General features: G+C 33.4%; 2 long non-coding RNA genes across 3 annotated transcripts; both read right to left on the bottom strand.

Moving 5' to 3' along the window:
* Nucleotides 1-3,232: 3,232 nt before the first annotated feature.
* On the bottom strand, nucleotides 3,233-15,664 carry LOC112941300 (uncharacterized). The gene is made up of 2 exons (XR_003246382.2): nucleotides 15,076-15,664; nucleotides 3,233-3,558 (listed from the first exon to the last, which is right to left on the bottom strand). It is a non-coding gene; the product is annotated as an uncharacterized lncRNA (long non-coding RNA).
* Nucleotides 15,665-20,612: 4,948 nt separating this feature from the next.
* Nucleotides 20,613-27,264, bottom strand: LOC104647587 (uncharacterized). Of its 2 annotated transcripts, none has more exons than XR_741672.4 (3): nucleotides 26,656-27,264; nucleotides 25,905-25,992; nucleotides 20,613-22,602 (listed from the first exon to the last, which is right to left on the bottom strand). It is a non-coding gene; the product is annotated as an uncharacterized lncRNA (long non-coding RNA). The 2 variants fall into 2 exon arrangements; XR_011221442.1 differs by lacking the exon at nucleotides 20,613-22,602 and adding an exon at nucleotides 24,598-24,984 and having other exon boundaries at nucleotides 26,656-27,226.
* Between the last annotated feature and the right edge of the window lie 544 nt (nucleotides 27,265-27,808).

Genomic DNA, 27,808 nt, shown 5'->3' on the forward strand with positions numbered 1-27,808 from the left:
AACAAGTGTATACGACTTCCCAACAGCAATGTCAAACATGTTGTATATTGAAGAAAGAAACGTAACTGTAAAGAGTGAATCTGAGAAAAACAAAAAGGACAGAAGGATGAGAATAGTAAATAGTGTCACTCAGAGAAAATAACCAAACAACACAAAGCACAGTTTGTTGGGAATCAAAAAATAGTGCTAAAAAGTAAGTAGTTTATAGATTATTGCTTCCCAACACCTTATAAATAGTGACTCTCTCACTAAAGGTGACTTTGTCTTCCCTCATCTATCTTGTCTTCTTTCCATAGAGGTTTCTCAATCTTGTTTCTTTCTTTAGCTAAAATTGCCTCATTCCCCCAATGCTATGTTAAATAAAGATAATGTTGATATATATACACATACGTAATCATGAATATGATTGGATGCAAAATAATTTATGAAGTATAACCTTCATAGTTAATTGATTTTGTTTAATTGAGGGGAATCATATGTAAGTTTGTTGAAATTGAATTGAATTTAATTGTCACATTAATACATATTTGGCATTAATTAGGTTGCGATAGGACTGTGAAATTAGGTTTTATGCCTACTCGCGCCTCAAAAAGTTAGCTCAAAGGGAGGAGAATTATCCAAATCTTATTAGGAGTCCACCCATCTCATTGATTACCAACTTGAGACTTTTGTCATTCTTTGACACCCCACCTCACGCCTAGTATTTAGCATTTGGTGCGTAGACAATTTTAATTTTGGAGGCCCCAATATTGAGTGAGATAGACTCTGCTATGTTATCATGTTAAATTAGTTCTTAGGACTAACTTACACCTCAAAAATTAGCTCAAAGGGACTCAAAGGGAGGAGGATTGCCCCAACTTATAAGGAGTCCACCCATCTCATCAACCATTAGCGTGAGACTTTTGTCATACTTTAACAAGGGCTCAATACAAGTAACTGCACATAAGGCGAATCCTTTAAGCTGAAACATGTGAATAGTAAAGAAAAAAAATAAAACCTACTTTATTAGACATATTTCACTATCATATATATTATTATTGTTATTATCTATACTTTCAAAATATTATGCATCTTACCACTATTTAAGAGTTTATTACGTATCTTACACTTAGATGCATGCATTTTTACTACCAGATGCATAAAAAATAGAGAGAGTGACGAGCTAAATGGGAGAGAGATGATGAGGATTTGCTAATGTATCTTATATATATATATATATATATATATATATATATAGAGCAAATCCACCTGGATACAATATATCTAGAATAAAATTACGCTTGAATTTAATTTCATATATTCAAGATATATATAACTAAAGACACCAAAATCCGATAAAATAAGTAATATTCAAAAACTAAAGTGTATCCAACTCAACGGTTATTTATCACCCAAAATGGTCATTCGGCCCACTTTGTTGTAGCCGAATTGAATAATGGACTGCTTATCTTCTTCACTTCATCCACTTCGTTACATTTTTCTTTCTCATGATCTGAGTAACAACGTGGAAAATATCATTTTCTTTTTTTCATCTTTTCCACTTCGTTTTATTTTATTTTCTTTCTCCAATTTAATCACAGAAATGTTAGACAAAATTTTAAATATTTACATCATCAAGATGCAATATAGTATAGAAAACTAACTTAGAAGTAGAAAAGCAGTCTGAAAGAAGAAAGGAGGAGCATAAGAAAGAAAAATTGAATTATCTGTCGTAAAAGAGTTTTGAAGCTCGACTTTTGAAATCCGACAAACGCGGCAAACGTGAATGGTTTCGAGTGAATAATATATGAAAAGACTAAAAACATCGAAAGGAGATCATATTTAAAATTTAGGACTGTTTAAAAGAGATTTGAGTTGGTCAGAATTGAAAAAAAAAGTTCATTTGAGGAAGATGAACTAATATAATATATAAATGTCGTATAAATAGTGTATATGGATGTATATACATCTCGGATTCATAATTATACATCATACATACATAATTATATGCTTTTTATACAATATTTATACATTATATATGCATGCTACCATTTAATTGAATTTTTGTGACATATATCGTTACGTAACCAGCCCTACAAATAATCACACAGACACTATTTTTGCTATTTCTACCGAACCGCTATGGACCATAGACATAATACACAAATGTTGCCTTTAACTTGATTTCATTCCACATTTATACCCTCCAACTTTGAGTATGCACAATCAGACACATGCGCTCTACATGACATATGTCACGTCCCGAGTTTACACCCCGGATGTGGCTGGCACTCGAAGACCATTGCTGGCCCCAAGTGAACCCTTGACATGACTTACTTAACTCAGCGAAAGACAATATTCATATCTATATTGATCAATGAACTTAAGTAAACTGAATATTAAAATAACTATGAAAGTTTTAAAGAATAAACATTCAACTTGGCCAAAAATGGCAACCCAAATCTTAACATTAGAAATGATAATGAAAAGACCCAAAAGACTAACATCTGATTGTTTATGAAGTAGAAAAGCAGTTTGAAAGAAGAAAGAAGGAGCATAAGAAAGAAAAAAATGAATTATCTGTCGTAAAAGAGTTTTGAAGCTCGACTTTTGAAATTCGACATACGCGGCAAACGTGAATGGTTTTAAGTGAATAATATATCAAAAGACTAAAAACATCGAAAGGAGATCATATTTAAAATTTAGGACTGTTTAAAAGAGATTTGAGTTGGTCAGAATTGAAAAAAAAAGTTCATTTGAGGAAGATGAACTACTATAATATACAAATGTCGTATAAATAGTGTATATGGATGTATATACATCTCGGATACATAAATATACACCATACATACATAATTATACACTTTTTATATAATATTTATACATTATATATATATATGCTACCATTTAATTGAATTTTTGTGACATATATAGTTATGTAACAAACCCTACAAATAATCACACAGAAACTATAATTTTGCTATTTCTACTCGAACCGCTATGGACCATAGACATAATACATAAATGTTCCATTTAACTTGACTTCATTTAGCATTTATACCCTCTAACTTTGACTATGGACAAGCAGACACTTTATGTTGTATAAAATTAAACAAATAGATGTAGGCGCTCACGTGACATATGTCACGCCCCGAGTCTACACCCCGGACGTGGCTGACACTCGAAGATCATTGCTGGCCCCAAGCAAACCCTTGGCCTAACTTACTTAACTCAGCGAAAGACAATATTCATATCTATATTGATCAATGAACTTAACTAAACTGCATATTAAAATAACTGTGAAAGTTTTAAAGAATAAACATTCAACTTGGCCAAAAATGGCAACCCAAATCTTAACAATGATAATGAAAAGACCCAAAAGACTAACATCTGATTGTTTATGAAGTTGAAGCCTCTAACATAATTAAGATGGATGTTGAGACAAACCCCACAACATCCTAATGAACTACACCAGAAAGCAAATAAAGAGTCCTCCAAATGCAAGAAGGCTCACCAAGAGATACTAAATGCTCAAGATGGATCAACAAAGTGCTGGATGCTGATCCTGGTTACCTGCATCTGCATCATAATATGATGCAGGCTAACTGGCATCAGTACATTGAATGTACGAGTATGCGAGTTGAAATGCTAACAAACATAGGTTTGAAAGAGATTCTGAAATAAACACTTACCTTGACTCTTCTCAACTCATGAATACTTAGCTAAACTCATTTCATTATAAAGTATTTTAAAATAGATGCAATATAAAGAAAATCTTGTTGTAAAACATAATGCCAACTCCGTGTACATACAATGATATAACATAACTCTGAAATGTATGTATAAATACAATAAACAGATGTATATAAAAATATAATAAACTTCTGTGGGAGATTCTCTAACCGACAACTATCATTATGAGCCTAGTTATGGTGCAACATTTTACCTCACGTTGACAAGGACCGTCCTATACCTTGCCATCGATATAGAACCTGAACTACGAAGTGGATCCACTAGTCTATCCTAAAAAGACTAAGGAATCATCTTAAAAGTATGATCCTTTCTTTGCCCATGATGACTCCATAGTTTATGGGGCTTGAGCTAATATGAACTCACATCCCCATATCGGTGCTCAATACTACTCCTAAAATATACTTAACTCATATGTTTTTAAAAAACTTCTTCTCTGGTTTGAGATAATTACTCAAACTTATCTGAAAAGCTCTCTTAGAAACCATAGTTTCCTCTTTACAGAAAAACTAGCTTAATGACTCTTTTGGAAATCTCAGTTTCCTTTCTTGTTTAAATCTGAAAACATTTACAAACTTTTAGCGAATACTTAGTTCCCTTATAACTTTTTGAGAAATGAACTCAACTTTTTACTCTTACTTAACTTGAAACTAGAGTTTAAAAAAAAAAATTAAAAACATTATTAAAGACTCTTGAAAACTTTATAAACTTTACTTTGACTTGCTTCTTAATTAACTTCTGGACTTAATTCTTAACTTCTCTTAACTTTGATCTTAACTTTTCTTGAATTGGATTATGGATTCAAGGTTCATGATCTCATATTTATGGATGATTTCATGATGTTTAGATGTACCTTAGAGTGTTGTGATCAACTAGGAAACATAGGTACATCACTAAGGAACTAGTACGGAAAGATGGGGGGAGAATGGGGAGAACTGACATCCCTAGTTCTCTGAGAGGCGCAGGGCGCTAACCCTCAAAATTCAGAGAGCTTCTTGTGGAGCTTTGGTTGACGTGACGCGCCAGAGGCTAAAGTTCAGAAGAACTTTTATGGCGCTCGGGCAGACACGGCGCCCCAAGCCTTCCCAAGAAAGTCTACGACTTTTCTTCTTCGTTTTTCATCCCTATACCTTTTGAACTTCCAAGATTCTTTCCCCAAACATTTAGGATCATTAGTACCCTCAATATAAAATAGATTTAACTCAAAATTACACCCGAAAACATGAATCAAAATTCAAGAAACTTCAACTAAACAACCCACAAGAATTCAAACGAATTTTATTGAGAATTCAAAGGATTTCCTTTCAAATCAAACATCATTTCCTTGAATTGAAACATGATTGTCGCTTGAGTGAAGTAACCCAATTCTATGTGATATCACATACCTTGTAGGGATCACCCCAGACGAAATCCACACGCAAAGCTTGAATCTTCTTGGCGATTTCTTGATTTTTCTTCTTGTTTCTCCTCTTTTCTCCAAGCCCTAGCGTGAAATCTAACATTTCTAAACTGAGCAAACATCTGGTTTTACCGCAACTAATTCCCAAAAACGAATTAACATAATTATGTAAGGAAAAGACTAATTTACTCTTCCCAAATCCATATTAGACTTTCCTTAATTCAATAACCCAACTTCAGAAAGATATAACTCACTTATACAAATTCAGAATAGCACAAACTTAGCGGCGTTGGAAATAACATTCCAAGAGCTTTCCAAACATATCTGGAACTACATCTAACTCATCCCGAGCTAGGAGTTATGATCGCTTGAAGTTGACTAAAAACTCACTTTCAACTTGCTTAAAAATTTCTAGATTTCCTTATACTTTCCAAAAGTAACTATTCCCAGATTTTAAATTTCCTTCTGGTTCTTTCTAGTTTTGAGGTGTTACAACATAATACACATAGGATACCACGTAAGATGAAAATTACCATATAGAATGCCATGTAAGATATGTGTGTCTATTTGTTCAATTTTATTCAAATTTAAAAGCCTACTTAAGCATACCGAAGTTGGAGGGCATAAATGTAAGTTGATGCCAAATCAAATGACATATTTATGTATTGTGCCATGCACCATAGGTTTCTTATCTATACCACTTGTCACATCTTTTTTTTTTCAAATAATGTGCAACATTGTGGGACACAAAAAATAACCAATTTAAATAAATATGGTAGCCATCTAATTTAAAGAAAATTCAAATTATTTAATTAATTAATTAATTTTAGTCTACAAATCTATTAAATTCTAGGTAAGAGTTCAAGTTATTAATTATATTTTTAGTGGTATTTTCATAAGCTTTCATAATAGGAAAAGGTCTTTTAACTTTTGTTGATTAAATTGCATATTACACTATCTTTTAGTTCCATATGTTAAAGATGTTTTCAGTTACCCGTTTAGTCTTTGATAGAATATGATAGAAGGGTTTGTTTAGCCGCTGTTGGACTCTTTTTGATTCATGTTTGGATTGCAAGCTTGTCTTCAGCATTCCATTCTTTTCTTTCGTTTGGGATTTTGGTGATTCTATCAGTTGCGGTTTTCATAGGTATGGTTGGGCCATCTAGAATTACTCCCCATAGATAAGGGTTTTCGCCAATAAGATGGTCCATCATACGATTTTTTCACCATCCATAATATTTGCCATTGAACAGTGGGGGTCGTGTTTGTGAAGCTCCATCTTGTGGGGTAGGTGGTGCTGCCATTGAGTCTTTTCAAGGTCTGAATCTTTTATCGAAAAGACCTGCTCTGATACCAATTGAAGAAATCTTACCCCAGACCAAGAACCAGGTTCTTGTAAGTTGCTTTTAAGTAAAGACACAAACACTTATTGAATTAAAAACCTTCATCACTCAAGGAAGGAAAAACCTCGTTTTATTAATTCAACTATAAAATTTTGTGATTACAACTCAATAATCAAAAGTCTTATCTCTACTACTCCCTTGATTGACTCCAATCGATCTCTCCAAAAGGCCAAACCCACCTTTTGTTGTAACTCTTACTAACACTCAACCCTACAAAGAGCCAAACCCACCCTTTGTACCATAAACTGTAAATTACAATCAAGAATAAAACAAGAAAACAGTTCTACACGTTAAAAACCTTTTCACTCAAGAACGTTTTAAACGTAGCAAATCTATCAATCTTGAAGACTTCCATTTGATGAATAATTCTCCCTTTTCTCTCTATGTGAAGTCGTCCTATTCTTCATCTGCATCGTGCTCTTCTTATAGAGTTTCTTTTGCCTTGTACACTCCTTATCAGATAAGGTAAGGAAGTTATTGTTAAACAAGGATTCCTTTTTAAAGTACAATCCTTATTATATACAACTTCCTTCCTTAATAATATATTTAAGGTTTTCCTTATTTGTATCAACTTGTACCTTTAATATATTATTTTTGGCTTTGACAAATAACTCCATTTTACTCGATCTTGGACTCTAGCTTGGCTTCTTTTGCTGCGTACATTTGCTACTGTTCTTTGCGCTTCTTGTCTATCATCAAAACATGAATTATCGATTCAATCATATTCTATCATATTCCCTCCTTTTGATGAAGACAAACAAATATTTCTGTGTGATGCATGCGCAAATACTCTTCCCCCTTTTGACAAATCAAAAAGAGTCCAACAGCGGCTAAACAAACCCAATCAACATCCATAGCAACAATATAAACCCAGCCAGTTGAGCATAATAAGTTTAAACAACTAAGAGAACTAGGTTCAAACAAGATGCTTTTTCAATGTGAAGGTTGACCAGGCCTAGTTGAAGTAGAAGCCAGCATATCCAGAACTCTGTCAACTCTTGCATTGTTAGCAAGTTGCTGCTGCAATAACTGATCCTTCAACCTGTGAATTTCAGCATTTGAAGTGTCAAGTTTAGCACGTAACTTCTGGTTTTCTGACTCAAGAGTGGAATACTTTTCTTCAGCTACTTTAAGTTCCCTGAGTAACTGAGCAACATGACCAGATGTACGTGGAGACGCAGTTGCAACCTGCTCCGACTCCATGGGAATGCCACAATCAGCAAGAATGGTTTGAGTGAACATATCTGCACGAGTTAAAATCCCGCCTTCTCCCAATGGTACTTCAAATGCATCAAACACTCTAGTTAACAGATTTCCAAAAACTTCAATTCTTTGTCATCCATCAAAACTACAAACTTCATGTTTTCTCATTCCCTAAGAATTTCCCCCTTTTTGATGATGACAAACTATGCATATGTCTATCCACATTATATAATTCCCCCCTTTTGGCATCATTGAAAATCAATAACCAAAGAACTCGAATAACATTCAATGAGTGCAATATCATTTTTAACTCTTAGCCAATTGGGCAACACTTTCAAGTACACTTCTTCTAACAAAATGGTTAGTTAATCTGAGGATATTAGTTATCATACACTCATACACAATTAAGATCTTCAATGAGAAACAAAATAAGCAAATATGTACCAGTTTATGCCCTTAATCAAAAACATATAATATCATGAGTATGAGACAGACATAAGCACATCAAAGAGTCAAAAGAGTATTAAATTTGAGGATAAGGATTGTGACAAAGATTACTAAAGTGAGGAAGAAAGGGATGTTTACTGCCATTGATAATTTTTTTCAGTATGCCCGTTGTGCACCAGCTTCTTTATTCTAATCAGTTTTCTTAGAATGTGAAATTTCATCAAGAGAAACATGATATACATCATCACTTTTTTTTAACTCTAATCCGTAACATTTTCTTTCCTCCATGATTTTCTTCCTTTTTTTTGATGACAACTTTGAAGGAGTACCAACTACCAGTAAGAATTCATCACATTTTGGTGCACAAAGAGATGTGTTTATCAATAATGAAAGCAAGCAACAATTTATTTCTGTGAGAATTGTTCCCCCGAGAGATGGACAAGTTATACACTTGGAATGGATGAAATATCAATTTGGAGTTTATGAACCTGGTTCAGATGTGGGTGGTAAAGCAAGGTTACCCCTAAATTAAAGCATGAGTGACTTCAATCCTGAGATTTTAATTATTAGAGCAGTTTGGGATTGAACGATGCTTATTGCCAAAGAGGGTTCTTGGTGATCTTTATGAAAGTTGAATTTTTGATGATCGACCAGGTTCATTAGTGCTTATGTTTGACCCAAACTCAGGAAATTAATGCATTTGAAAAAGGATGGTACATACCTGAGTATTACAGAGAAACTAGGTTCCCTTTTTTTGTGTTTCTCCGTGATTTACTTAATGGTGTTAGCAAAGAGTAGAGATAACATCCACAAAATTTCTAAGCATTGTTTGAGATGTGACTTGAGTGTGTACCTGTTACAGTACGAGGTTGAGTTAGCAGATATTCATTGTATAATTACTCAAGCGTAAGATTATTCTTTTACTAGCCAATTATTAAAGAAAGTCATGATAATGCATCAACTTGTTTCGATAACACCATGCTTTGACTGATTTTTCTCAAGTTCTTCATATTCAAGGCCTTCACAAGAATGTCGCATCATCATATTCTCCCAGATCAAATGAATCTCAAGCTGATTCACAGATAACCAACCCTTGTCAATTTTTAATACCTTCCAATGAACAACAAGGACCATGTTCACACAACAAAGTTCCCCCTATGGTGTGCCATACTCTTACTGTCTCGATTGCTCTAATATTCCCCCAATCTCCAGAACCATAGATAAGTAGTAATTCATGTTGCAGGTGCATCAATGATTGTTAGCTGTGAACCAGGTTCATATGCAGTGTTCCCTAAATTTGCATCATCAAAGATGTTTGATATCATGTCACTTTCTTCAACTTTTTTTTTATTTTTCTCATCCTTTTTAAGGAATAAACTGCCTCCTTGAAAATCAAAGAGCGAGAGGAAATTTTCTACCATTTTTAGCACCATTTTGGAGCATGCACTATTCATGTACCAAGTTGATCTTTTCCCTCTCACCTTCACCTGAAACACTAGTCAAAGATTAGTCTTAGGAACCAAGATTAGCTTGGGCCCCTTTATGTGAGTAAAAAGATGGATAAGATTTCTTCTAGCCCATAAAGGCAAAGAAAACCTTTTATTTGGAGCATTTTTATTTCGAACCAGGTTCTTAGACGTATCAGTCTTTTCCTTTTTGGTGAACTTAACATTTTTCTGAAAAGCCTCAAATAAAGCTTTTCATTTATTCTTTAAATGACCTGAGTTTCCACAATGAGTGCATAAAGTTTTAGACATGTGAATAGGGTGTGACACAAGATTATTCTGTTTTTTAAAACTTATCCCACTTCGACTAGTGGTTTGCTTTTCTTGAATCTGAGTTAAAATTTCAGAGGACCTGGTCCATCTAAGCTTTCTTTCCAGATCTAGTTTGGTATGATCAAGATTTTCTTGTAACAACCTATTCCTTTCTGTTAAAGCTTGATATTTTATGGTTAACAATTTTATTTTTTCTTCTAGAGCTAATTGAAGTTCACTAGCAGAGTTTTTGCCCTTGTGACTTAACTCTGAGATTTTAATTTATTCTTTTAATTTATTTTGAAGAAAGTGATTGTGTTTCTCAAGATTGTCATTGACTTCTCTTAAAGATGCATAGTTTTCCATCATTTGTTCTCTTTCAGAATTGAAAGACTGATATGCATCTATAAGAGTACTCAATAAGGACTCTAGTTCCTTTTTAGAATATGATTCAATATTTACTTTGATGTGATGAAAACTTACCTTGCTTTTACTGTCATCTTCTTCATCATCTTCAAAATCTGTTTCAGCAATGAGTGCAAGAAAATCATATTTATTTGATTGTTCTATTGCAAGTAGTGACTGATTTTCGAACCCTCCATCCTCAAATTCTTCTTTAGATAAGTCCTTTTAGCGGCAAAGGCTCTTCTCGTTGAAAGATACGCTTCTTGATTGGTCATTCTTCTGTTTGTGGGAATGTACTTATCATTCTTGATGTCTTTGCCCTTCTCAAAGTTTGCCTTTTTCTGCGCTAAAGCCCAAAGTGGACAGAATTTGATGAAGTGATCTAGGCTCCCACACTTATGACAAACCTGGTCTTTAGTGTTTTCAGATGGTTTTTGAGAAGTTTTCTTTTGAAAGGCCTGCCCTCTCTTTAGCATTCTGGTGAACATTTTGGTTATGAGAGCAGTATTTTCATCTTCAAAATCATCTGATGTAGTAGCCTTTAGAACCAAGTTCCTTTCCTTCCTTTTTCCTCCAATTTCCTTTTCTTGGTTTTTCTTGAGTTCGTATGTGATGAGATTACCAATCAACTCATCCATGGAGTTATTTGTCAAAGCCAAAAGTAATATATTAAAGGAACAAGTTGATACAAATAAGGAAAACCTTAAACATATTATTAAGGAAGGAAGTTGTATATAATAAGGATTGTACTTTAAAAAGGAATCCTTGTTTAACAATAACTTCCTTACCTTATCTGATAAGGAGTGTACAAGGCAAAAGAAACTCTATAAGAAGAGCACGATGCAGATGAAGAATAGGACGACTTCACATAGAGAGAAAAGGGAGAATTATTCATCAAATTGAAGTCTTCAAGATTGATAGATTTGCTACGTTTAAAACGTTCTTGAGTGAAAAGGTTTTTAACGTGTAGAACTGTTTTCTTGTTTTATTCTTGATTGTAATTTACAGTTTATGGTACAAAGGGTGGGTTTGACTCTTTGTAGGGTTGAGTGTTAGTAAGAGTTGTAACAAAAGGTGAGTTTGGCCTTTTGGAGAGATCGATTGGAGTCAATCGAGGGAGTAGTAGAGATAATACTTTTGATTATTGAGTTGTAATCACAAAATCTTATAGTTGAATTAATAAAACGAGGTTTTTCCTTCCTTGAGTGAGGAAGGTTTTTAATTCAATAAGTGTTTGTGTCTTTACTTAAAAGCAACTTACAAGAACCTGGTTCTTGGTCAGGGTTAAGGTTTCTTCAATTGGTATCAGAGCAGGTCTTTTCGATAAAAGATTCACACCTTGAAAAGACTCAATGGCAACACCATCTACCCCACAAGAGGGAGCTTCACAAACACGACCCCCACTGTTCAATGGAAAATATTATGGATGGTAGAAAAATCGTATGATGGACCATCTTATTGGCGAAAACCCTTATCTATGGGGAGTAATTCTAGATGGCCCAACCATACCTATGAAATCACCAAAATCTCAAAGGAAAGAAAATAATAGAATGATGAAGACAAGCTTGCAATCCAAAACAATGCCAAAGCCAAGAAAATTTTGATCTGTGGCATAGGACAAGACGAATACAATCGAATCTCGTATTGTCAAGATGCCAAAACCATATGGGAAACACTACAAACCGCTCACGAAGGAACAACACAAGTCAAGAAGTCCAAAATTGATAACTTGAACAGGCAATATGAGCTGTTCAGGATGGCAGAAGGGGAGACTATTCAAGACATGCACACAAGGTTCACCTCCATCATCAATGAGATGTACTCCTTGTTATTGACTTCTCTTAAAGATGCATAGTTTTCCATCATTTGTTCTCTTTCAGAATTGAAAGACTGATATGCATCTATAAGAGTACTCAATAAGGACTCTAGTTCCTTTTTAGAATATGATTCAATATTTACTTTGATGTGATGAAAACTTACCTTGCTTTTACTATCATCTTCTTCATCATCTTCAGAATCTGTTTCAGCAATGAGTGCAAGAAAATCATATTTATTTGATTGTTCTATTGCAAATAGTGACTGATTTTCGAACCGTCCATCCTTAAATTCTTCTTTAGATAAGTCCGTTTAGCGGCAAAGGCTCTTCTCATTGAAAGATACGCTTCTTGATTGGTCATTCTTCTGTTTGTGGGAATGTACTTATCATTCTTGATGTCTTTGCCCTTCTCAAAGTTTGCCTTTTTCTGCGCTAAAGCCCAAAGTGGACAGAATTTGATGAAGTGATCTAGGCTCCCACACTTATGACAAACCTGGTCTTTAGTGTTTTCAGATGGTTTTTGAGAAGTTTTCTTTTGAAAGGCCTGCCCTCTCTTTAGCATTCTGGTGAACCTTTTGGTTATGAGAGCAGTATTTTCATCTTCAAAATCATCTAATGTAGTAGCCTTTAGAACCAAGTTCCTTTCCTTCCTTTTTCCTCCAATTTCCTTTTCTTGGTTTTTCTTGAGTTCGTATGTGATGAGATTTCGCTACAACAGAAAGGACGGGGGTCTCGCTGTTGTATACAATATTGTTGTATTGGGGCCTTAATTATCTGTCAATTCTGTATGTTGGGCCCAAGACTGTTAGGGCGTAGCTTAGCACTATATATAGACGCTATGGCAAACCCTATTATGTATTCTGTTTTTGCCTCTCCATAATAAAACTGCTTCCTCTCTTCCCCGTGGACGTAGCCAATTTATTGGTGAACCACGTAAATCTGTTGTCTTATTTTTAGCATTTATATTTTCTCGTATTATCTCGAATTCCACACAACAACAACAATAAAAATAATAAAAAAGAAGTAACATAAACAGAGAATCCAAAACTGAAAATTTCAGCCCCAATCAAACTATTTAAGGGGGCTGAAATTGTTGTCTTTTGCCGCTGAGATCTTAGGCCTTCGACCCAAAATGCTTTCTGTTCCTGTTGTGATATTCTCAGACTTTTAAAGTCGAAAAGAAAGTCATTTTAACACTTTGAAACTGCTGCAATTCTGCCTAATTTCAGCTGTTCAAATTTCGGCCAATTTGAACGCAAAACACTTTCATTTTCAGCTATTTTGACTTGTTGTTGCTGCTTGTTTTTGTGGTTTCTCTTTCACTACTTAAAGAGGGTTAAATTAGAGAGGAAAATGCAGGAGATGGGGAGTCCAAATGGACTCAAACGAGAGAATTTATGAAAAAGAAAAATTAAATTGCTAAACGACCAACTTAAACTAGACACATATTTATAACTCTGGAAATTATAAAATAAGAGTAGTGCTAACAGTGGTCACAAGAGATACAGACAAAATGAATGAAAGAAGCAACGGTAAAATTCAAAAGGAGAAAAGCTTAACAACAAAAAAAACACAAATTTGAACAAATCCGTTATAAGGACGAACCATATCCTTACAGAATCTAAGTTAAATCCCAATGAACATGTCATTATCTCAAAATTTCATTCAATAACAGAAACCATATTAACACTAAAATAAATGAAAGAAAAGGGAGCATAGCATGAAAATCACATAAGATAAATTGACATGTATTAACATAAATATGCTAAGGGTAGTGGAAATAACAGATCATAGAAATAGTCTTCAAAGAATTCAAGGCTAACATGCTTAGTTTCTTTAAACTGACACGAGCATTATATATATATATAAAAAAGCAAAGAACGAACACTACCATTTCTGAAAAATGACCAAACCAATAATCAACCAGGATTAGTAAAGCATCGACTGACACATGAGCTCTCAAATAGAACATCTAAACTAATCATTAGCTAATAGTAAGAAATCTGAAACCAAGGCAATTTACACAATTTAGAATCTATAGCTCAAAGAAGATACATGAGGATCTAAGGGATTTAGGAGCAACCAAAGAGAAGTCGAATTAGAATTCAACTTCATCTAGAGCTCGACTAAACCTAAGATCAACTCATGATTTCTGACCAAATAAAATCCTTCACATAAGAAGCAAGCAAGATAGCCACATTGTGAAAAAGGGACTGGATGTGAAAAAAAAAGCAGGGGTTTACTTTAGGGAGCACGTCTTAAAGTAGAATTAAGATTGAGTGCACTCAAAATGAATCTACATACGACATATTGTTGTTCAATCCCCTTGGACTACAAACAAACCGAATAGAGTATCAACGATGTCATAATAAACTAAAGAAACAAGTTCATAATATAAACAACATGAAACAAAACTATCTTGAATGATAAATCTGAGACCTCAGATTTTATAACCTTATAAATAAAGTCTTATTTCACAGAGACCAAAATGATAGAAAGTAAACCAAGTATTAACATTTTTATCCGCTTCATGGAGCAAGAGATAGATTCTTAAGGAAATAATAGAGGAGTAACTATTCATTCAAATTAGCAATGCTAAGACCCCCTTTTGTTAGATTGTTTTGAATCACCAGATGCGATACAAAATCAACAAAGCAAAATGTTCTATTAAATTAAAACAGGATTTCTCATCTTTACTAAAAGAACACTGCTAACTTTCTCGAGAAGCTAGGATTGGAAACTCAAACAACGCACGAGGAATAAAAAAACACTGGTAGATACTTGTAAAATAACCAATACTAAGACATTCAACAGAAAAGGACTCATCAACATAGAGAAATTAGGAAACATAATCAGCCTTAATTCGGCTCCAACACATAAAATTAAACAACATAGAAAAGGAAAATAAAGAATTACCTGGTTCTGGACAGCGAATGGAACGACGAGTTGAAAAGATGACTCCTCTTCTTCAACTCGAAAAGACACAAAACATTTTAAAATTTTAAACTATGGAACCATGAATTTCCAAAACATTATGGGTACTCTTTGGTCTCCGAAAATGGTGTCCTCTGAAATAGTGAATGAAGAGGATTTATATAGAAAGGATTCTAGGTCAAAATTGAGGGGAAAATGATGTGGGAAAAGCTAAGATTTCAAATTTTCTTAAAGAATAAGGTGTAAAAAAACAGCTCGAATAATACAAAATTCATCACCTGTGACAAATTGGAACGACTAAGAAAACTAGAGTTGTTCGATCTAGAAGCCAGGACAAGTGAATCGTTGATCTCGTTCCACCTAGCAATGGAGCTTTGTATGAATTGTCGATGGAGCAGGGAAGATGACAAGAAAATAGTACTGGATACCTGTACGCGTCTCTCGCATGAAGAAAAACGCGTATAGGAGGGTGTTTTGGTATTATTGCGTTTCTCAATCAATCATGAAAATGATGAACAGGGTTGGTCGAGTCGTCTGAGTGTTTCTGTATGCGTGTGTATTGGAATTGTGGGCTGGGTTTTCTGTTGTGAACAACTAAAAGTGGGTTGGGTACGGGTGTTTAAAATAATGGGCTGAAGGAATTAGAAAAGGGAAAATTACATGGGATGGGAAACATCCCTATGTAATTAGTTAATAAGGGTATAGTTAAATTTATTTACGGTCAGTAAATACAGTTTCAATTTTTTTGTCATAATTAATGGAAACCACTATCTATTTGTACATAGAATAAAAATAGTCATCCAAAGATTTTTATATAATTTTATTCAAAATCAAATTTATCTCTCTTATTCTCATTTCATATCTTTTCCTAAAATTACTCTTCCCTTCTAATTTGAATTTCCATTGAGAAAGTTTTAACCTTCTCCCTCCGATATTCTTCCACTTTTCGTAGGTAACCGCCAAATTTATGGTTTTCAATATTTTTTTCTTAATATATACAAAGTATTATGAAACAGATCTTAATTGTATATTCTATTAGTTGTATACCAATTACTAAAGTTAGGTATATAGTGGGTTTCATATTTAGGTAACATATACAAAGTCTTATGAGGAAATAGCTATTTGTATACAATTATTTAATTTTGTATAAATAAATTTGTTAAAATCACTCCATAATATTATAATACATTATACAAATTCGTCGATAAATACAAAAAATTATGAACATAATAAAATATTGTATATATAAACGTTACACCCTCAAATATAGAAACATATTTCAAGCTTACTATATATACAATTAACAAATGAATATTATATACAATTAGTTTAATCATTAATATTTTTTTTAAAAAAAAAACAAAAACATGAAATCACAGATGCAGATTTATAACTATAATATATATATATATCAAAATTATTGTACATTATACAAATTCCTAGAATTATACAAAAGAAAAAATAGGAACATTATAAAGTATTGTATACAAACAGATTACCCAAAAAAAATTAAAAGAATATATGATGTCATATACGGTTTAAAACATAAAATCAATTACACACAAATATTGTAAAAAAATTATATACAATTTCGCAAATATATACAATATAATCAATTTATATATAAATATATTTGTGTGTGTGTGTTTCATAGATTTATCTTAAAAAATTAGAAAAATATTTGATTTTGAACCGGTATTGTCTTTCTATAGCTTTAGAATTCTTTTTTTTGGAGAAATATTTGATTTTGAATGTTTTGCTTAAATCATGGGATTATGTGAATTTATTGTTAGCATCTTTTGTGCTACTGTTACCATTTATCGAAAAATATATTTTTTTGTATAAATTTAATTAAAAAATGAATTATACAAATTTAGAGTCACCTAACAAACTAAACTATACCCATGAAATGTAATTATGTAAACTACCCATGGAATGTAATTTCATAACATCGGATTGCCATATATGAAATTTTCCCATTAGAAAATGGAGAATTTTTTGAGGTGTTGGGCTGGTTGGAAAATGTAAGAAGGAATGTAGATTGAGTGAATTAAAAAGTTGGGCCAAGATTTTTGGAATGGGTCCACTGAATTGTGAAGAATTTGCCAAATTGAGTTTAATTTGTAAATCGGCTAAAATCTAAATAAGATGGATTTAGATAAGATTATTTAACAAACTTCTTAAATTTAACAGATTGAAATAATTAACTTAATCAAACTATTCATTCAAAAATATTAACTATAATTTAAACTAAACTAATAAACAAAATATTTATTTAATAGCAAAATCTTTTTGAGATGATTTTTGAAATATTTACACAATGTGATAATTATATATAAAATATATATATTACTTAAAAAGTTATAAAAATGTTTTAAAATATTTAAAATATCTTCAAAATATTTTAAATTTTATAAAATTACTTTTTTCAAGTCATTTAGAATATAAGAAATTTTAAATTTAATTCCAATCATGAAGGGTCAAAGTTGAGTGTCAACAACTGACCCTCGTTTGCTTAGGATGGATGAAAGAGATCCGAGGCAAACGAAATTGACAAATCCAATTTTGTCCGACCACTAATTCATATTTTCTAAAAGGAAATGGTTAAGAATTTGAGGAAATATGACCGAGCTCTAGTATTGAATTTCCTACTTATCTGAGGTTAAATGAGAATTCCGGCCACTAGTAGTTTGAAAACGCTTGATTTACGCAAAATTATGAAGGAACGCAAAACCTATTTCGATGTCGAAGTATGGAGAGACCGAAATGCTCGAGAATGGAGTGATGATAAAATTATTGCAAAACAGTCGAGTTTTCAACATTGAGCCTGCCTACATATCCTAAACTTGGGAATATGCTTGTAGTTCGACTCAATCAATTGAAAAGGAAATCTCTTATGCAAATTTATCCTTTAGATTAAGGTTGAGTGACAAAATAATTAAGCGTAGAAAAGAGTATTGCAACCATCTCAACTGTGAATGCGGGGCCCTTCGCACCCATAGATAAGAACATACATGGACATAACTTCTGAAGCTCTCTAGGTGTATCGTCACCAAAATTTGGAAATTTTCCTAATGAGAGTTAAAATTTTCACTGAAGGCGAAGCTAAAACTATTAAACTCGAGAAAAACCCACATGCCTTAGGATACGGATGTGGTTCAATTCTGGTGGAAGTCGCTCCTCAACTCGCATCCTAGGAGTTTGATATTCCTCTTTGGACTAGTCCCAGTTCGCTGCTAAGAAAAAGTTCGACGTTGTGTTGCGTCCATTTGACGTAGTCCGCTTTGTGTATTGGGAAGTCTGGAAAAAAAGTTGTCAATGGAAAATGTAACACACATACAAATATAATTTGTGCAAACCTGGTATAACATGTCATACTGAAGGAGATGACGATCCAATTTCAAGTGTAATTCTCTTAAAGGAAGTGGTGATCCAAAATGGTGTGTCAATTTGAACGATGTGATGATTCAATAATAATAAATATCGTGTCACTTTTAGGGAGATGCCGCTCTAATAACAATTTAATATATTATGTTGAAGGAACTGACGCTCCGATCCTAATTTTAACATGTCACGTTGAAGGAAGTGACGCTCCAATAACAAATTAACATGTCACGTTGAAGGAAGTGATGCTCCAATAATAATTTAATATGTCACGTTGAAGGAAGTGAATCTCCAATAATAATTTAACGTGTCACATTGAAGGAAGAGACTCTCCACTAATAATTTAACGTGTCACGTTGAAGGAAGTGACGCTCCAATAATAATTTTAATGTGTCACGTTGAAGGAAGTGACACTCCAATAATAAATTTAGCGTGCCACGTTGAAGGAAGTGACGCTCCAATAATAAATTAATGTGTCCCGTTGAAGGAAGTGACGCTCCAATAACAATTAAATGTGTCACTTTGAAGGAGTGACGCTCCAATAATATAATGTGTCACATTGAAGGAAGTGACTCTCCACTAATAATTTTAACATGTCATGTTGAAGGAAATGACGCTCCAATAATATAATATGCCACGTTGAAGGAAGTGACTCTCCAATAATAATTTTAATGTGTCACGTTGAAGGAAGTGACGCTCCAATAACATAAAATAAAGTTGTAACAGACTAATCTGATTATCTTCTTTTGTTTGTGAAGCTGGTAATATCTCCAATTGTTATTGATATTTTGTCATCCTTGTGCTCATAGAAAAAAATTATTAGATAAGAACATAGAAATTAATATGTCAAGACTTTTGAATGACTCACGACGATCTGGTAGCTTCAGAGAACGCGAGATTCTAGAAGAATGATCTAAAATCTATAACGTTGAAAGGAGGCGCTAATGAACCATTAGGGATTTTACATGAGATATATCCCTACTTTAAATTTGGAATCTCTTATAAAGAGAAGACTGGTTTGACAAGGAAACTTTTGAAGCTTGAAGTTGAACAGAAGATTTTGAGAACTTTGAACCATTTCAAAAAGTTGCCCCTGTTTCCAGTCAAAGGGTACTCAATTGAAATAATTGGTAAGAAACAAGAATGACTGATTCAAAAACATGCCATGTTTCCTCTGAGGTCTGTAGTTTGAAATGTAGAAAGACTGAATCCTTATATAGGATTGCCTACGTATCTTGCTGGAATAAAAAATCAGGTTTGGCGTAGTTCAAACCTGAAACTTAACTGAATTTAAAGAGAACAAAATCTTTGTCAGAGAAAATACAAAGGATTAGAAATAATGGAGGGAAAAACCCTTAAACATAAAAATATAGGAGAAGAGGGTTTGATGAATTGGATCCTCGGTGTCGAGAGTTCTTCATAATAACATCTTTGTATGAGGACTAGTGTGTGTCCTTTGTCTGGTGAATGTATGGGTTGATCTTTGAAAAATTGAAAATATCTCTTGATATTTCGAATCCAATTCAGACGACACCTGCAAAGTTCAGATGTAACTAGTAACAAAATAAAATTAACAAAGTAAAAGATAAGTTTTCAAATGAAGTCGTTCAGCTTATGTTGGTCTGGATAACGTCTTATGGTCTTCGCCATTGTGCAAAGATATCTCATCTGTAGAATTGAGAATGTGTAAGTCATGATAAATTGAAAGAAAAATTTTAAAAGATAAGAGAGAGTAGAATTCATCTGAATTATGATGACAACATTATGAGCCCATTGATTTCATATAATTTGTAGTTCCTGCATCCAAAGAAAAATTCTTAGTTTTGAGAGACTAATTCACTTTATGGTAAATTTTGAGATCCACAAAATTTTTCCTCAGTTTCATTATAAAGAGAAATTAAAAACTTACAGGGAACATGACCGAGCCGGTGTGGCGCTTACGTATCTTATTGACCAGGAATCATGTCAAATGTAGTTCCAACTCAATAGGATTAACAAGAATAATATAATTTCACTTAGAAAATGACCGAGGCCGACATTGGCTTCCTATGTATCTTATTCTTCAGAATTCAGGTCAAAAGTAGTTCAAGTACAAGGAAACATTAAAGGGGATAAAAGGATGTTCGAAGCTGACATAGGCAATCTACGTATCTCATTCTTGAGAATTCAGGTCAGACGTAGTTCATTACAAGTGAAAGCTGTTTAAAAGGGAAATCAAAACCAAACAAATGATTACAAAGTAACAAAGCGATAAAAGTGTGATTACATAGAAATAAATCAGCAAACTCCAAATGCAAGACTAAAAGCTTCCAAAAGTGCGACTTTGAGGAAATTTGCTTCTTCTTTGCAACTACTCTTTATGCTTGGGTAGAGGGTTGGTGTTCACATTCGGTGGAGCTTGAGCGAGTTTTACCACCTCATTGTCATTCAGATCTTGAATTTTGTGTTTGAGAATGATACACCTCTCGGTATCATGTCCAACAACTCCTGAATGATAAGCACAATGCCTACTTGGGTCATACCAGTCGGCTGAAGTATTGACAGTCTTTGCTTCCACTGGATGAAGTATTCTTGCCTTTTTTAGCCTCTCAAAAAGTTGAGTCCGTGTCTCACACAATTGAGTGAAGACTCTGGGAGGCTTTTTCTCAAAATTAGGACGAGGTGCATTATTTCGAGGATTTTATATTGGTCGTGGAGAACGAAATGTCGCTTGATTATTGAAAACATAGTATTGTGAATTAGGATAGCCTGGAGGTGGTTGACGGTTACATGAGGTAGCTCCTCGAGTCGTCAACATTATAATTCTCTCTTTTTTATTTCCAAAGGAACCAGTTGGATAGGCTCTATTAGAAAACTTAGATGAGGTGTAACTCATTATTCAACCACTTTTGAGACCGTCTTCAATCATTTCTCCAACTTTGATAACTTCAGCAAATGTCTTTCCACCCATTGTCACCATTATCTCATAGTATTCTGAATCTTGAGCTTGAATAAAGTAGGTGATTATTTCCGATTCCTCGATAGGTGGATGCACCCTAGCAGCTTCTTCTCTCCAACAATTGGCCTATTCTCGAAAGCATTCAGCCGACTTTTGTTTTAGCTTGGTAATAGAGATCCTATCAGGAGCGATTTCAACATGAAACTTGTAGTGATCAACAAAAGCATTTTCTAGATCATCCTAAGTACGCCATTTGGTCTTATCTTGCTTAGAGTACCACTCCAACCCTTTTCCAGTCAGACTTTGATCGAATAGCTTGATTCTTATCCCTTCGTTGTTCCCAACGCTAATCAACTTTTCATCATAAATTTTCAAGTGAAAGAACAGATTTCCTGATCCACTAAACTTCTCAAACATAGGTATCTTGTAACCAGGTGGCAACTCAACTTCAGGAAATGTGCACAATTCTTCGTATCTAACACTCTGGCTACTATCGAACCCACGAAGACCTCTTATAGCATCTTCCAAGCTTTTCATCTTATTGTTCATCATTTCAGCATCAATTGATTTTCCATCACCCTCAATTTTAACGTAGTGATTAACATTTGGGTAGTGAAACTCTAGAATCTTGGTAACAGGTGGAGCAGTGACATAAGTGTACACTGGCAGAGTGTGATATGTTACCGTTGGAGCTATTGGAGGAGCAAATTGTTAAAGAAGAGGAGTATCTTGAGTTAAATTAGTGAGTGAGGCACTTTGAGTCTGTTGAAAGGTGGTAAAATGATCTTCTTGTTGAAACTCACTCGAAGTCGGATACACAGGTGGCATGGGCCCCTTTTGGCGAGCATCGGGTAGTTGATTTGGATAAGAAGCTTGGTATTGAGCTACCAGGAGATTCAGTGTGCTAATTTGTCGCTCTAGACGAGCAATGACTTCCATAGGTGATTTTGTTGCTACGGAGGCACTACGATTGGCCGCGATAGATGAAGTGGAAATCATTTCGGACGAAGCAACTGTGTGAATAGTTGAATCCATTTTTGAACGAGTGCTTTTAGTAGTCCAAGTAAGAAATGAAGAGTCTATAGAGATTTCCTTGACCTTGGACCGTGCAAAATATGAATCTTCTGCCAGCGGTTACTTTGATGACGTGAGCAAGTTTGATTACCAACACAAAACAGTCTCTCCTTCTAAAAACAACTCAAATACAAGAGAGTTAGTCCATTAATCATATAAATCAACCAAAATAATATAAAACGAATAACATTTATTTTGCTTAAAACAGGTTAGTCCAAAATTCGAGGAGGTGGAGACTTCAAAAGTGATCAAATGGATAAAATATGATCATATGTGAACTCAAATTTTGACGAAAGAAAGGTATTTGAACAAAATAAACTACATGATTTGAGTAAAAATTCAAATGTTTATACTTGGAAAATTCAACTAAAAAGCTTTTTTAAGAAACAAAGATATCTTAAAATTGACTAGAAACTGACATAAATTTTAGTAACGGCGCCTAAGTAGGTAAAGAATTATTTTCAATAAAAAATGAAATCAACATGAATTTGTTTGATGACCTAATATTTTTAAAAGCTCTATTAAACCTAGAACATAAGTGATTTTAAATGTATTTTCGTAATGGAGTTAAAGTATTTTGGGAGGTTTGAAAATTGAATTGATTTTTTCTAAGATATTAGAATTGAATAATGGACCAGTTATGTTTAAAGAAAAACATATGTATAAAAACATATAGGTCAAACAAGCATAAATGTAACATTTAACACACTAACAATATACAACGCCTCCTAACATACGTGTGACCTTTTAAGTCAAAGGTAAGCCTAACGTTTGAGGGATATATATATCATTTGTAAATCGTTCCATTGACCCAAAAATATTTATACAAAACTTATGAATAAAATAAATAGGGATACACAATAGAGGAAAGGGAAATAAATATCAGTCCCACGTAGGGGTACAATGGTAAACTAAGCTAAGCTTCGATATGAATCTTCATTCCCGAACTTCTTGAAGCTTTTTAAATTCTTCTTGATGAGGAGAGTCTTCACTTGAATTAAACAAACAAACTACCTATAAAAATAAAGATCCCAACCCCAAAGGACAATGGTACTTACAAATCGACATACATATCCTTCAAATTTAACAAATAATTGAATGATCGTCTTATATTGACCGAGGGTGAATTTGACTCAAGGGGGTCTTATAATGGGTCCAATACACCTTTGGTATTGGATCATCTTAGGTTAATGCGCCTAAAAAGGGTTTTGGTTGAGCTCTAACTTAGTTGACTAAGAGTGGCTTTTGAAGGACCGGGAGCCTAAGCGGACAACTTAGGCTGAAATTCACGATAACTATTGAACACATGACGAACAAATAAATTATCAGTAATTCCAAAAAAAGGTTGAGTATAAAAAGTCTGGTTGCAGTTTCGCAAACCATTCTTTAATATACTGTACATATAATATCAGAAGATACCATGAATGCAATATAATAGTTAATAATCAAAATTTAAACACAATTGCATCAAATAACAATTAATACAATAATAGTTAGCCAAATAATAAAATCCTTTGGGTTAGAACCTAGATGAATCCCTAGCAGAGTTGTCATTCTGTTACGACCCGGTTTCAAAAACTGAAAAGGTTTCAAAGACGATTTCGCAACTTTGGTCAATTTTTTGTTGTGTTTTTGGAAAAAAAAAATTTTAGGAAGTCGCCACTTATTGTTTAGGAAAAAAATAAGAAAATCATTTAAAAGGAGATTTTTGAAAGAAAACATTTAAAACCAAAGTCGGGTAAGGGTTCAAATAATTCTTTAAGGAAGGGTTTAGGCGCCTTAGAGAATCCGCTAACACGCGGATGACCGACGGATTTTAAAGTTTGGCTAATATTTAAGAAAAAACTTAAGGTCACTTGTTAAGTAAGGAAGATGTTTAAGGTGTAAAAACCGTCGAAAATATTTTTTGACTTAATAATTTATCCGAGTTATTATTTTGAACCAAATGGCTAGTTCAAATTCATAAAACATGGATTCAAAGCTTTTTAATAAATATGAAAGAACATACATAGTTCTTCAGTTATTCCATAAGCTTAAGTCGCCTAAAAATAAACTGTGTTAACAAATCCAACTCCTTGAAAAGGAATTTGATAAAGGGAAAAACTAAATAATGTTAAACTCATATGAGGATTCATCCAAGCCAATAAAATGTTAGAGAATGTTAGCAATCACAACAATAACAATAATAAAAAGGAAGTAACATAAACAGAGAATCCAAAACTGAAAATTTCAGCCCCAATCAAACTATTTTAGGGGGCTAAAATTGTTGTCTTTTGCCGCTGAGATCTAAGGCCTTCGACCCAAAATGCTTTCTGTTCCTGTTGTGATTTTCTCTGACTTTTAAAGTCGAAAAGAAAGTCGTTTTAACACTTTGAAACTGCTACAATTCTGCCTAATTTCAGCTGTTCAAATTGCGGCCAATTTGAACGGAAAACACTTTCATTTTCAGCTATTTTGAGTTGTGGTTGCTGCTTGTTTTTTTGGCTTCTCTTTCACTACTTAAAGAGGGTTGACTCAGAGAGGAAAATGCAGGAGATGGGGAGTCCAAATGGACTCAAATGAGAGAATTTATGAAAAAGAAAAATTAAATTGCTAAACAACCAACTTAAACTAGACATATATTTATAACTCTGGAAATTATAAAATAAGAGTACTGCTAACAGTGGTCACAAAAGATAGAGACTAAATGAATGAAAGAAGCAACGGTAAAATTCAAAAGAAGAAAAGCGTAACAACAAAAAAACACAAATTTGAATAAATCTGTTTTAAGGACGAACCATATTCTTATGGAATCTAAGTTAAAATGCCAATCAACATGTCATTATCTCAAAATTTCATTCAATAACAGAAACCATATTAACACTAAAATAAATGAAAGAAAAGGGAGCATAGAATGAAAATCACATAAGATCAATTGACATGTATTAACATAAATATGCGAAGGGTAGTGGAAATAACAGATCATAGCAAAGACTTCAAGGAATTCCAGGCTAACATGTTTAGTTTCTTTAAACTGACACGAGTATTATATACAAAAAAAGCAAAGAACGAACTCTACTATTTCTGGAAAAATGAGCAAACCAATAATCAATCAGGATTAGTAACGCATGGCCTGACACATGAGCTCTCAAATAGAACATCTAAACTAATAATTAGCTAATAGTAAGAAATCCAAAACCAAGCCAATGTACACAATTTAGAATTTATATCTCAAAAGAGCGACATGAGGATCTAAAGGATTTAGGAGCAACCAAAGATAAGTCGAATTAGAATTCAACTTCATCTAGAGCTCGATTAAACCTAAGATCAACTCATGATTTCCGACCAAATAAAACCCTTCACATAAGAAGCAAGCAAGATAGCCACATTGTGAAAAGGGGACTGGATGTGGAAAAAAAAGAGAGCAGAGGCTTACTTTAGAGAGCACGTCTGAAAGTAGAATTGAGATTGAGTGCACTCAAAATGAATCTACATACAACATATTGTTGTTCAATCCCCTTGGACTACAAACGAATTGAATAGAATATCAACGATGTCATAATAAGCTAAAGAAACAAGTTCATAATATAAACAACAACTAAACACAGAGAAGTCACATCAACATTTTAATCATTTATGCTTAAGAAATCTGATAAACAACATGAAACAAAACTATCTTGAATAATCTAAGACCTCAGATTTTATAAACTAATAAATAAACTCCTATTTCACAGAGACCAAAATGATAGAAAGTAAACCAAGTATTAACATTTTTATCCGGTTCATGGAGCAAGAGATAGATTCTTAAGGAAATAATAGAGGAGTAACTTTTAATTCGAGTTAGCAATGCTATACCCCTTTTTTTTAGATTGTTTTCAATCACCAGATGCTATACAAAATCAACCAAGCAACTTGTGCTATTAAATCAAAACAAGATTTCTCATCTTTACTAAAAGAAGACTGCTAACTTTCTCGAGAAGCTAGGATTGGAAACTCAAACAACGCACGAGGAATAAAAGGACACTGGTAGATACTTGTAAAATAACCAATACTAAGACATTCAACAGAAAAGGACTCATCAACATAGAGAAATTAGGAAACATAATCAGCCTTAATTTGGCTCCAACACATAATACAGCAACATGGACTAAAATTAAACTAAATAGAAAAGGAAAAGAAAGAATTACCTCGTTCTGGGCAGCGACTGGAACAATGAGTTGAAAAGACGACTCCACTTCTTCAACTCGAAAAGCCACTAAACGTTTTAAAATTTTTAACTATGGAACCAAGAATTCCCAAAACTTTCTGGGTACTCTTTAGTCTCCGAAAATCGTCCTCTAAAACAGTGAATGAAGAGGGTTTATATAGAAAGGATTCTAGGTCGAAATTGAGGGGAAAATGATGTGGCAAAAGTTAAGATTTCAAATTTTCTCAAAGGAAAAGGTATAAAAAACAGCTCGAGTAATACAAAATTCATCACCTGGTGACAAATTTCAACGACTAAGAAAACTAGAGTCGTTCCATTTAGACGTCAGGACAAGTGAATCGTTGATCTCGTTTCCACCTAGCACTGGAGCTTTGTACGAATCGTCGATGGAGCAAAGAAAAAGACACCAAAATAGTACTGGGTACCTGTAAGCGTCTCTCGCATGAAGATGAACGCATATAGGAGGGTGTTTTAGTATTGTTGCATTTCTGAGTAAATCACGAAGAAGATGAACAGGGTCAGGTCATCTGGGTGTTTCTGTATGCGTGTGTATTGGAATAGTGGGCTGGGTTTTCTTTTGTGAACAATTGAAAGTGGGTCGGGTACGGGGTTTAAAAAAAGGGAAAATTTCTTATATGGCAAATAGATGTTATGAAATTATATTTCATGGGTATTTACATAATTACATTCAATGGGTATAGTTTAGTTTGTTAGGTGACTCTAAATTTATATAAAACATTTTTTTTAATTAAATTTATACAAAAAAAATTATTTTTCAATAAATGGTAACAGTAGCACAAAAGATGCTAACAATAAATTTACATAATCCCATGATTTAAGCAAAACATTTAAAATCAAATATTTCCCCCCAAAAAAGAATTCTAAAGCTATAGAAAGACAACGCCAGTTCAAAATTAAATATTTTTCTAATTTTTTTTAGATAAATCTATGAAACACACACACACAAATATATTTATATATAAATTGATTATATTGTATATATTTGCGAAATTGTATATAATTTTTATATAATATTTGTGTGAAATTGATTTTGTGTTTTAAACTGTATATGACCATATGTATTCTTTTATTTTTTTTGGGTAATCTTTTTGTATACAATATTTTATTATGTT

The sequence above is a fragment of the Solanum lycopersicum genome, chromosome 1 (assembly GCF_036512215.1).
Source record: "Solanum lycopersicum chromosome 1, SLM_r2.1".
Lineage (NCBI taxonomy): Eukaryota > Viridiplantae > Streptophyta > Magnoliopsida > Solanales > Solanaceae > Solanum > Solanum lycopersicum.